Genomic DNA, 13690 nt, shown 5'->3' on the forward strand with positions numbered 1-13690 from the left:
CCATCCAGTCCTACTCTCATTTGGATGGACTTACACAAGAAGCACCCATCACTCTTGGAAAAGCAAGACGCCCGCAGTTAAGGGGTTAAGCAACGTAAAAAATCATCGAGTTCCGTGCAAAGACTGGCTTTTTCGTTCTTTATTACTGGTCTGTTGCAATCTTTTGCAATCTGTCTGTTTCCAGCCACTAAATGTGTCAGCGGATACTGGGCCAGATGAGGGCCAACGAAGCAGAACAATAAGGAATAATGGGGGCAGGTGTAACTGAAGGCCCAGCATGGTGTTACAGATTACTGGGCTAACGTACCCAGATGTGCTTACGAGAGGGATAATGGCATGAGCTTCAGTCCTAGCAGATATTACAGAGAGAGATCACATTTATCCTCTCGGGAACTCGTCAAGCCAGAATGTCTGCTTTTGAGTCCGGAGTGTATTAGTTAAAAGGATTTTTTTTTTTGACAGCAAAATCCTATTCATGAAGTATTGATACCATTCCGTCCCACTGAGGCAAGGCTGCAAGAGCTCTGGTACATTTGCACGTCCAGGATGGGTTTCAGACAAGGAATGTTTCACCCAGACTGGAATTTTGAGGGACTCCACAACGGTAAAACTTGCTGACTCAAAGGGGAGATCCTCAATGATAAAATTGGTCAAGCAGGGGAGATCGAGCGCACAGTCTGGATTAAATTTTATTTCTGCCTCTTGAATAATAGAATAATTTTCTGACCAAGGTGGATCGCCCAGGGAATTCTTGCGATTTCCTCAATTAGCCAATTCAGCATTGACATCCATAGATCAAACTCAAATTTTCAGCAGTCTTTACCTTTTGCATCCCACTTACTGGTCCCCAATGCGAAATGCGGGTCTAGAAGGGGCTGCGATTTGCAGAACTTAATCACCGAGTCCACCAGCGGGCAGCTGCTCCTTCTGTCGGCCTTGCTCTCTCCAGAAAGCATGTGATTCACACGGGTCACAGTTTCCTCTTCAGTTCCCCTCTGTTACCCAAAAACCACAAGTTGTTATTCGAGCGATTCACATACATAAAGACATGAAGCAAAAAGGGATTGTGGTTTCTAAAATGCAATGCACAATAAAGTGCAATAAAATTTTAATACAATGAGTGACGTTTTAGTCATATGTAAGATACGGGACTGGAAGTGGAATTGAAGATTGAGTAATTTAATGTATATTACACAATTCCAATTTAATTATAAAAAATCATTATGACCTCTTTAGTTTACCTGTTATAATATTTATTTGCCTTTTTCTAATATTTATCTCCCTTCTATATTTTATTACAAATATAAGATTAGGTTTTAAACAGCCTAACAAAAATGTTTATTTGTATTTCTAAACTACATTTTTCCAAACTTACAGTACGTTCCAAACAGAATGGGTAAAATGATATGATGTTCCAATCAAAAAATTACTGTTTAGTATGTTCTTGGTAAACCGCACATCGCTGCTTGTAAATGCAGTGAATCGCAAAGCACAATTCGCAGCATACTTAGTAATGCATACAAATGCTAGAACAACCAGTACGTGTCGCGGCTGCAGACTGTCACAGCAATTTATTATTGATTGAGCTGGATAAGGCCTGACTGAGTGATTCCAAGATTGTCAGAAGGAATTAAGGATGGGAACTTGTAGTGATGGGAGATCAAGTCCCACGAAGGAAGCTACAGGAATCTCCAAACACTCGCTGTCCCACGGCGACCATATCAGAACTGTGGTACATGGTCTTAAAGACCTACAGGTACTTTGTTCTTTGGACAATATGGATTCCTCAACAACACTAAGAATTGCAATTTGTGATAACTGATGAGAACCTGATCTGTTGCATTTGCACACTATCAGGACTCCATTGCTCCATTTTACAGCATGTTCAGTAATCGGCCATTAAGCATTGCATACAATGCAGGGTATTAGTGAGCTTTGAGCCTATTGCATGATCCACAGGATTATACAAAAGGGTACAGGCTATGTACCTAAGTTTACCTAAAGCCTAAAGCCCCTTTCAAACACACACTTCCACCCTGAACTTTTCTAGACTTTACGCGGAGGGGCTGTATGTGTGAAGGCAAATGTCCAGAGCAGTCATGCACCGGACATTAAATGGACTTTACCCTGCTTGCTCCCTAGTACAAAGTCTGGGTAATTTCCGATTGAGCCCCATGTGTAAATAGGGCTGGGAGAATTCCATACAATTCACCGCAAGTGAGTGAGAGTGTTGATGATGTTTCTATCAGGTAAATGGCATGAAAACAGAAAAATACAAACATCCAAGGATGAAGAGTAAGGGACATTTACATGAAGAAGACCCCAATACCCGGGCCCTCATACCCGAACTGCACCCACTAATTTTAATGCATAGTAGACATAAACACACAACTCTCTCACACATGTACATGCACACTTCACACCAACATGGGTCAGGGAGGGGATGGGGGCTGAGGGGCCCCCCCTAACTCTCTGTCTCTGGCCCTGTGCTGGTGGGGTGGCCCGCCGGGGGGAAGACCCATCATGGGGGGGTTCGGGTGGCCCTGGCGGGTATGGGCGGCCTCCTCTCTTGGGCCGCGGGCCGGGTGGTGCTTGGCTCTGCTGCGCCGTGGTGGGGCCCTGGCGGGCGGTCCGGGGAATCTTGGGACGCTCTGGGCCCTGCTAGGCGGATTGGGGGGTTCGGTCTGGGCTGGGCGGGGTGTCTGCCGCTCCCCGGTCGCCGCGGGTCCGCTCCCGGGTGGGGGGGGGGCTCTTTGTATGGGCCCCCCTTGGATCATCCTGCAGTGTTGGGGGGGAGGCGTGCCGGGTCGCTGCGGTGGGCGGCGGCCCGTCCTCCCGGGGGACGGGCTGGGGGGGCTGGGGCTCCCCCGGTGTGTGGGGGGCCGTCCGCCGGGGGGTGGGGGGGGTGGTCCCGGTGGGTGGGGCCCTTCGGCCCTGGACCCGCCTGCCCCGGTGGGGTGGTTGCGGGTGGGGCTGGGGGGCTCGCCGCCCGTCCTCCCTCTGCGGGCCTCCCTGTGCGGGGGTTGGCGCCCCCTTAGTCCCTCGCGGGCTCCCTCTCGGGTTGGGCGGGTGGTTGTCTCTGGGATGCGTGGCTGTGGGCCCTTGTGCCGGGGGGGCAGTAGGGTGGCTTCGGTTGCCTGGTTCTCCTGCCTTCGCCTTGGGCCTGGGGGGGGGGGGGGGGGCTGCCGCCTCCCCTGACGGCATTAAATGCCAGCACATCCAATGACAAATCAGGTCACACCTACACTTGCACATGCATACAAGACTGGTTGAGCGATCAATATCATTATTATTATGACTTTTTAGGGTATGTTATAGATTTAGGAATTGAAATATACATATATAACGGTACGATTACGTGTGTGTATGCTACATATATATAATACCGATTTGTATTAATTATTATTAGTATCACTGATGTTGTTATAATTCTTGTTGTTTGATGAGTGTTATGTTTCTTATGGTTGTTTGTATTCTGTATTCCCCTATACTTCATCTTTTTTCCATCCCGCCTACATTATTAGTGTTATTATTTCTGTATACCTTTTTTTTTTTTTTTTCCTTTTCTCTCTCCCCCTCTCCCCATGGTGATTGATGTCTGTTATTGTTACGCTGTTGTTTTTGTACCCCCCCTGTTTTTCTCCTTTTCCACGGTACTGGTGAGTTCGGAGCGGCCACAATCTTTACTCTTGAATGTAATGTAAAATAAAGTTGTCCTCCGAAGAGGGGGGGTGGTGGTGGGCAATAAAAAAAAAAAAAAAAAAAAAAAAAGAAGAAGACCCCAATGAACAAGGCTAACTAGAAAAACAAAGAGATTCAGGGACTTCAGTCAGCAGGGCTGTAAACACTTACTGGGATTTACTCTGTGTACTTTTTGCATCATTCTCTGTCTCTTGCTTGGTAAACCCAAGCACAACCCCTCGTCTAAACCAACCAGTTTACCTTAAACTGCGTAGCCTTTAGGGGGAAACTAGAGTACTCTAAGGGAACTCACATGACCACAAAGAGAGCCTGCAACTCTATGCACGCAGATCTCTACCAGGATTGTATCCACAAACCAGCACGAGGCACGATGCTACCAAGTGCCCCATCACACATGAATAAAAAGTATATGGAAATAACATTAGCATAGGACTGTAAGGGAGTATTTACAGTATATCACATGTTCCCTGGCTCAAGCTATTGCTATGATGTTCAAAGCACTTTGGGGTGATACTGTACTGCAGAGTAGAAATGGATTTTATTACAGATAGAGCTGTGAGTTTATTCCTCTAAGACAACATAAATGAAACAGAAATGCTGCTTATCACTGTAGCATCTCTGCTTTTTTAAAACGAGCAAGTTGGGAATTACTCAGCGACTGACTTCAAACTTCTGTGTTTTTTAATACCACCACTTTCTGACTATAACATACATACATATTAAACTGTGTTCTGCTATGAACACTCTGCCTATAGTGTATCTATGCATAATTCTATGCATAGTATTCTACGTACAGTAATTTGGGTTATAAATGACAAAATTACACCATTAAAGCTATGAAGCTCTTATTGTCATTTAAGCTATATTAAGGAGTATTTATGGGAGTAGGAGCCTTCAAATTCATTCAGCCCATCCATCCATCCATCCATCTATCCATCATTCCATCTTCTAACCATTTATCTTGGTCAGGGTCACCAGGCCTCCATCTTTAGTGGATTATCATATTCTTCTACCAACAGATCGCTATGTAGTTTTGAAACCTCGGCAATATCCCATGATCCCACAGTTGTTCCATATGAATCCCATATGAAGTCCTTAAAGGCAAAGCTTCACATCCCGCCATAGCGCCACCTTCTCTTCTCGCTACCCTATCTTGCTCTGCATGAGAGACACATGCTGGTGAGATCCAGAGCAAGTGCAGAGCGGGAGCGGAATTATTACGGCCGGAGCGGGAGCGAGCACGGAACGAAAGCAGATGTATTTGAGCCGGAGCGGGAGCGAGCACGGAACGAAAGCAGATGTATTTGAGCCGGAGCGGGAGCGAGCACGGAACGAAAGCAGATGTATTTGAGCCGGAGCGGGAGCGAGCGCGGAACGAAAGCAGATGTATTTGAGCCGGAGCGGGAGCGAGCACGAAACGAAAGCAGATGTATTTGAGCTGGAGCGGGAGCGAGCACGAAACGAAAGCAGATGTACTGTATTTCAGCCGGAGCGGGAGTGAGCGCGTAACGAAAGCAGATGTATTTGAGCCGGAGCGGGAGCGAGCGTGGAGCAGCATATTTGAAAAAAACTCAAGCAGCACCTGCTCACGTCTTGAAATGCTTTTTCTGCTTTAATGTGGTTAGTCAGGCTACAGTTTAAGCTAAAATTAAAAATATAATGCAGATTGTTTGAGTGGTGAGTGTTCATAGAAGCAGGGTGAAAATGTGAGGGTGAACCGCTCCATGAGCGATGAGAGGGAACTCATCACTCCACTCTGCTCACATGCTCTGGTGAGAGCGAGCCTGGGGGGTGACAGTGAAGGATCAGGCATCTGCGGCACCTATGGAGCTGGAGGGACGTGCTCAAGGGCCCACAGATCACTGTCTCTTCTGCCAAGGCTAGGCTATAACCAGTGACCTTCCAATCAGAGACACAGAGGTTTAGCCCACTGATCCACACACCATGTTATCACTATGGGGGAAGCCTTGACAAAGCTGGGCGGTGCAGCATCCCTCTGTCTCCAAAACAGGCCTTGACTCTTCAAAAAAAGGATTCTGTTATTTACTGCCCATGTCTATTTGAAGGAAGGTGCTCCGCGCGCATTCAAACCGAGGGCTGCGACTCGGTGCTTAGCAGACCAGAAGGCTGCCGTCCATCAAGGATACAACTCAACTAGAGACGCAAAACAAAAGGCTGAGAGACATTTACGTAAAGGACCAGGTGCTACCGAGACACTTCAGCCTCCTCCCTTGGCGTACATCTCCTGTCAGGTTTTCAATACCCCTTTGGCAAAGTCCGATTTACGTCCTCTGTTTAAATAGCATTCATTTGTTATTGGTGACAGAATATTATTCACAAGACCGGGGAACGCTGCTCCAATGTTATATACCAATCATTCTTGTGCAAGGTTACTTCTGTACAATGGAGGATGTGAGGATCATCCTTTACAGCCGCACTACAGGTTTTTTTTGTACACAATAATTTAGTTCAATATTAGGTGCAGTTATACTGCACTGCGCCAAAATAATGATTTATTTTTCATATTTTAAACCAATTTGGGAAACCCGTCGGCGAGAGTGGCAAATGTATAAAAAGTGACATTTTATTTGCTTCTGACCTTTAGTATTTTGCAGATGATCCAATTACCAGTAAAATGTTGACTTTTGAACTGGAGACAGACAGCTTAACAACCAAAACTGCACCAGCAGTGAGTTCAGACTCCTCTTACCTGCAAAATAACATCCCCAACTCGCTATGATTTCTGAAACAGAAGAACAAAACGTTCCTTTCTCAGTACCTTATACTTCATTGCTCCCTTTAGGGCAGTGTTTCCCAATTCAGTTCTCAGGGACCCACAGACAGCCCGCATTTTTGCGAAAATGTGGACTGTCTGGCAGGGAGCAAAAATGTGGACTGTCTGGCAGGGAGCGAAAATGTGGACTGTCTGGCAGGGAGCTCGGGCGGAGCAAAATCATGGACATGCTGTGGGTCCCTGAGTACCAGTTTGGGATACGTTGTGGGTCCCCAAGGACTAGACTGGGAAATGCCACTTTAGGGAAAAAGAAGTTAAGGTAATGTGGTAGGAATATATTTCTCCTGGTATCCCACATGACCTTTTGTATTACAGATAGATACAAGTCAATTAAGACAGGTAGCTAGGCGAGTAAATAGAAGATGGCATTTATTTTTCTTCATATACAAAAAAGCTCTGCAGTTCAAGGAAATTTATTCCAGTGTAACAGCCTCATTGTGTTTAATGCCAAGGCGACTATCATAATGTTACAACAAATGATGCTTTTTCATTGCGTAGCAGCAGATCTGAAAGTCAGAAAAAAAATCAGATTCAATTACCAGCAATATAAACCTCCCGTGAAGGCAATCACAACAAGCTTATCACCACCCTGATTGTGTGCCTTTTTACGGAATACGCAGACGCAGAGAAGGAAGCATGTCTAACCAGATACATTACTGTATAATCTATTTCCATAAATGATTTCAATCTACAGACACATTGCTGGAGAACACAGCAGATCCTAAGGGGAAAAAAAAACTGAAGAAGAAAAGAAAAAAAACAAGCCAAAGACAACCCCAGCGGACATGACATTATGCAGCCAACATTTTATCACTGGTATCGAGTAGAGTGGCAGAGGGAAATGATATCCGTGAAGTGCATCCCAGTACAGTACATTAAAATTTCACCTCTCTGTCATGTAAATCTTATCAACTTTAAGTAAACACCGGCAGAGCCTCGTTCACCATCCGCATTGCGAGAAGGACAAGGCTGCCAGGGTTTCCAAACAAATAATGCTGAGTGCGTCTAAAGACGGCCATTGTGAGGCACCATTCCTCTTCACAGTTCAGGAAATAAATGACCTTCATATACAAACAAGGAATGACCATCTTCCAAGTGTATCGAGCTGCACAACAGTTGTTTTCATTCATCACTGACTTTATTTGGCAATGGAGATGACATCCACAGACAGAGAGATGTGTAAGTGCATTGATAAGAAAGGAGACTGTTTTGGCAGGAAACGTTTTTGGCAATGTACCATATGCCGGGACCCAAGCTAGTCAAGATTATGGGACACCAAGGGGTGGTCCTGTAGAGGCGGAAACAAAGAGCCAAGCTGGATGCAGATGGACAATTGGTAGTGACCAGACCCCCAGTGAGACAGGAAAAATAAACAAAAAGTTAATTAGTCACAGAGAGATATCCAGACCTTGACCAGCCATCCTTCAAGCTGACATCTAAAGGTCACCATTCTTTGTAAACACACCAAAAAGCCAAGTAGATTCAGCTCCCAGAAAGCAGACAAGAATTGCTGATGACCAGTTTGGTATCTTTTTCATGATACTTTTCATTTAGAGGCTCAGGAACAACTGCGTTCTTGTGAGGAGCTTAGGAGGAGCCGCAAAGGATGCATGCCAGAGTGAAGCTGCTAACTGTCCATGATTGGGATTCATTCTTGACTCGGCTACTGCTGATCATTTGTGTCACCGGTTAACCTTACTTCTGACCCCTGCTGAGCAGATACCCGATAGCGATCGCACGGCTTATCTAAACTTGTATTCAGCAGCTCGGAGTATTGAGCTCTGGGCTAAAGCACTCTATTCGCAGTCACATTAAGAAGAATAATTCCTTTAGCGCGGAGGACGATCTGTTCCTGTTCCCTCAACGCGCTTCACAGAACATCTGACACACTGTTTTATGCTCCTTGCCTGCCAGAGATAAACTGAGCGATCACTGCAATGAGTGCAGTGTGAGAACAGTCTTGTAGGAGAAATCGTCCGTTTGCCTTGGAAACCAACCTGGTGCAGATGGACTTAGTGGGACTATGGGGGGAGGGGCATATGGTTTTCCACAGCTGCTGATTGGACAGCAAATATTCATTACCCAGTCCATTTTTGATGTTTTTCAGATGAGACTGCCAGTGACCACAATTGATAGACTTCAAATAGCTAATGTTACAGTATTGGGAACCAAAACTCACTTGCTCCTCATGTAATTCAATGAAGAACTTTCCACAAGTCCACATGAAAACGTATCCCATGGACTGAGCGCATTTTGTAAATTTGCTCTTGAATTACTACATGAGCATCTTGAAGCAGGGTCAGTGTGGTGGCACTGTGGGTAGCACATCTGCCTTGCAGCAAGAAGGTCCTGGGTTTGATCTTGGGTCCTTTCTGTGTGGAGTTTGCATGCTCTGTGTGTGGGTTTTTGGCCCTGTAGTTGTGTGAGGGTGTGTTGGCGCTGTTCTCGCCTGTTCCTGGGATAGGCTCCGTGACCCCAGTGGGGATTAAGCGGTCACGATCATGGATGGCATCTTGACGCATGGGCCAGCGGCAGCAACACTGGTACTGGGTGTGCAGAGCATTTCCAGAATCATGGAAGACATGCACGTACGCAGGGATACTTGGGATCTTTGGGGCAGAACTGAATCAAAATAATTTTACACCTCAGCACCATTAACTACAGTCAAATATCTGCATATGGATTTATTATATTGACATAGTCAATGTCATCAATAATTGAATGTTTAATGAAATATATAGAGGTCAGTATCAATCCCAAAATCAGTTTAGTGCTGCATCACCATCCATGGAGGTTATGTTCCATAAAAACGGCATGACATGCAAATCTTTAATGTCAATATTTTTTGGGAAAGAGAAGGTCAGCGGCAGTGTAGCTGGGGTTAGGGCTCATCAGCACAAACACTAATCTGCACATTGCTGAGTTGCCTCTTCTCCCATTGAACAAGTACAATTTTGTGACATAATTAAATGCAATATGGGGATGAACGTTAACACCCATGCAGTGTGTTTACCTTTCCTGTCTAATGAAGTCATTTTCGCTTCCTGGTGTCGCTCGTCTTGTGTTGCCGATGAGATACAGATTCAGATGTATTTTACACATTTTCACCAGCAATTACAGCAAATATTAAATTAACATATGAACAGTTGCAGGGAGAACTATAATTTAGTGTCGACAGACGGTTCTTAGTCTCTTCTCACTGCACCTGAGAGTGCTCGTTCTTCAAAGAAATGGTGACAAACTGTGTGCATTACGTGTAACTTCCATCCAAAATTGAAAAACTTCGTCCTTAAAGCTCCCAAGGTTGGGGCAGTAGCTGGATCTTTATTCATGAATAATGCATACTTCCGTATGGTACTTAATACACAGTTAAATTGAGCTTAACAGACACAAATATTAATATTACACAGTTACACATGTCTACCGTGCAGGAGAACACTAGATGACAGATGGAAGTCTGCAGAACGGACTGAAATTTCCGTGTAGCTGTTTAAAATACCGTGTTGTGTGTAATACATGGTTGACAGGAGATTCTGGAAATAGGGCAATAACTGTACCAGCTGTGGTATGCTCATGTGACTATCCAGCTTTCAAAATTCAAATCACACCTCCACACCACGCCACTCAATGGAAAAGCTTATCACAGTTACTCTGATGCAGCTGGAAGCGCACCTTAAGTCACCCATAAATTAACCTTTTAACTAGGAAAGCAGCCCTTATTTTTCTCTTTAGAATTATGTCTGCCACTAAATTAAGCTGAGAGGAGCAGCACAGGGTCCCCATGTACAGATTAATGCCGTTTGCGTAGAATATCATTTTTCTATATAAAAAAAAGTTCAGCCAAGTTTGCAAAATGCATTTTGCTGCCACCCCCCAAGAAAAAAAAAAACGTGGTGAATGATGATGTGTAAATAGCGCTTGCACGTCTTAATCGCAGCGGAGGCGACTTTGCCCGTGGATGATTGATGAGGCAGCTGGCAGGGGGCGTCGTGGGATCCGCCGTTCCCTTGTCAGCGACTCATCTTCGGGAGCGATCCGTCCCCTCCGGAGAGCGGAGCACCGTAGGAGACAACGCACTGGAGGGGCTTCTCGGGGGTGCCGAGCTGCGGCGATGCTGTCCGAAATCGGCTGCTGCTTATAAAGCCATCGATAATTACAGTCGTTCCTCTTTGCATGTGTGCTGCACTAATTTCACGTGGATCCCGTCAGACGTCATACATGAACAAACACGTACACAGCCCCAGCATTTATTATGCAAGCCGATTTTCAAATGTGAAATTTCGTAATTAGTATCACTGATGTTATAAGTAAACAAGAATGATCTTTGCTGACATAGGCCTATTGTTTTTTTTCCCCCTAAAAATTTCTTATCTGTTATATTGATTTTTTAATTGCAATAAAGATCTTGAGATAAGTACATGCCCACTGCCTCATTTAACAAAATCAACTCTGTCAAATGTCTGCTGTAAATGGGGAACAGCTGTGATTTACTTATTTGTTGTTTTTTTTAATAGATTTTCCCCCAAAGTGCGACCACATCAATATCATCAAGACGAACATTGATCTGAAAAGTATAATAAAACCACAATAGTTTATACAATGCAAACAATATAAATTCACAAAATGTTGTCTCTGTTACTTCCCTGTTACGTTTTATTAAACTAATCATGCTTGAATGCTGTTAAACATTGTTTTAATAAACATTACCACAAACACCCCTCAAACATTAAGCGCTACTTTAAATTTTATGAGAAACAGATGAAAAGACAAACATATTACTATTTAATTTCAAAACAAACACATTTATCTGAGTATGTGTGGAGCATTTCAAATTAACTGGATATTTACTACATACTGCTATCCATAATTTGTTGTAATATGTTGGAATTAATTAAATAGACTGATTTATCTTTTTCTGTGAGTATGGAGAAGCCAAATATAAAATATTATTCAATATAATTTAGTGTAATTGATTAAACTAATTCAGAGATTAATTCCACAGCTAATCCTGGATTTTTCTGTAATGTGTGGATGGAAGATTATATTTGGCCATATCTTATGGTGAAATTTTCATGGGTTGTGCAATATGATAATATTTTATCAGTCATATGGCATGCATCATCAAACAGCTAATTAAAGATAGTGCTAAACTATTGTAGACTGGGTCAGTCAAAGTCCAACCCACAATTGTTTTGTTTTCAGTCATTTGGCTTCAGGGAATTACATCATCAAGGTGAACTTGATGAGGTGTGGAACAGGCCCGTTGAGTGCATGCTGACCTTTTGATTCCTTTTTTGACGAGATAAAGCGTAAGGGCTTGTTATAGGACCATAAATGAAAAAGTCCCCTTTGGCCTCAAGTCATTATTTATTACTTTGGACCTTGCTTGGCCTTTTTCGGCCTTACTCATCAGACCTGCCTTTTAGGCTGTTCAGCAGACCCTGTTGAGCTCCCTTTGCCTTGGGTTCGAGGATGAAAATGACAGAATCACTGGCTCTTGGAATGAAGTTACCAGATTTCATGTTACCACTATTGACATATCATAGCAAATGTTATTTTATTAAGATGAACTTCTACACATTCCGAATAAAAGGCTGGTAATTCTACAGTCGTGGACCAAATTTTCCATACCGACTTGCCTTATTAGGGTCGCTGGGGTCTGGAGACTGTTCCGGAAGCTGCGGGGATTAAAGCAGGGAACAAGCCAGCAACTCCATTTGCATACACAACTTGGCAACTCCAATTCACCGTGGCACGTTTTAGAACTGGAGAGCACTCCACGATGAATGGAAAGAACATGCAAATACCAAGCACATGCAGTCAGAGCGGTGACTCAAACCTTGGTCTCCAGAGGTGTGGGGCAACTATGCCAACCACAGCCCTGCTGTGCTTCTCCCATTGTAAGAACCATGTTTTTTTATTTTGTATGCTGAATGAGAGAGCTGGCTCCTGCTAAGAGAAAGAAAAAGGTTTTAGGAGGATTTACAAGGAGGCCAGGCGGGGATACTGTGGAGAGTGCAAGAATTAAGTGCTTCTCAGATGTTGGTTTTAATGCATATGAAATCATAGAGGTGCCATGCTCATTAAAATGGGACTGTAGGTAATGAGAGTGACGGGGGATTTGAAATAACAATAGAACTGGTAGCACGTTTAATTGCCTGGATCGGCGCATGACACCTTTGACGCTGACGGGAGTAAACTGCTTCAGAGATGAAAGCTACCGATGGACGGACTCGTCCTGAAGCGAAACTGCGCTGTAAGGTTGGACAGCCACATCTGATGAGCCTGCATGCATCCCAGATGCCTCCTTCTGGGAATCGGAATCGGCTCAACCTGTAATACCTTCTCATTAATGACAAATCACATTACACAACCCATAATACCATGACATTTGTTTTTTTTTTTTTATGGCAACCCTGAATGCAATCTTTCATTTGCAAACTTAGTTTAGAGAGTAACTGTGTTAGTTGCTGACAGAATCAGCCAAGTAGGTGGGGGGAGCAAATTACATTGTATTCAATCTGTTCAAATTGTATTGTGGGGACCCCCGCCCCCCACAACAGCAAAATTTTTAAATATCGGAATTTGAAAATACTGTCCAAATATTGTATACCGCAGTAAAATGTCTGGATGATGTAATGGTAAACAGATACTGCCTGAGCCTCCTAAAATGTCTCCTAAATATCTCCTAAAAGCCTCTGTAGGCAGAATGGCAGCTCCAAGGCTACCGCTCCTTTGGGCCCTTGAGCAAGGTCCTTAGCCTCTTAATCTACACCCAGCCCTATAAGGTGGTCCTCCAACTTACAGGGAATGTTGGGGGTTGGTGGTAGGATTGGTGCTCCATTGGTACTTTGGGCTAGTGTGGTGTTGAGGTATCACCTGCTGCACGGCTGGGCTCAGGTTCTCATCCCTGAGGTGGTTCATCGTGTGGTGGGTGTAGCAATGCACTGTATGCTCCTTATCTCTCCTAAAATCCTTTCTGTCTGGTCTCTCATAGACAGTATCATGTTTTTTAAGGCTGGCGGACTGAACAAACCTTTGCAAAAAGCTAAGCGTGTGATAGGACTGAGTCTGGGCTCCTTGGAAATGGTAGTGAAGGGTATCTGTACTGTGCTCCATTCTGATTTAGAAAGCCTGCCCTTCTCAAAGCAGAGCAGGTGCTGTTCAGGAGGACCTTCTGCCTGCGGCTCATCT

This window comes from Paramormyrops kingsleyae, chromosome 1, assembly GCF_048594095.1.
Source record: "Paramormyrops kingsleyae isolate MSU_618 chromosome 1, PKINGS_0.4, whole genome shotgun sequence".
In the NCBI taxonomy this organism is placed as follows: domain Eukaryota; kingdom Metazoa; phylum Chordata; class Actinopteri; order Osteoglossiformes; family Mormyridae; genus Paramormyrops; species Paramormyrops kingsleyae.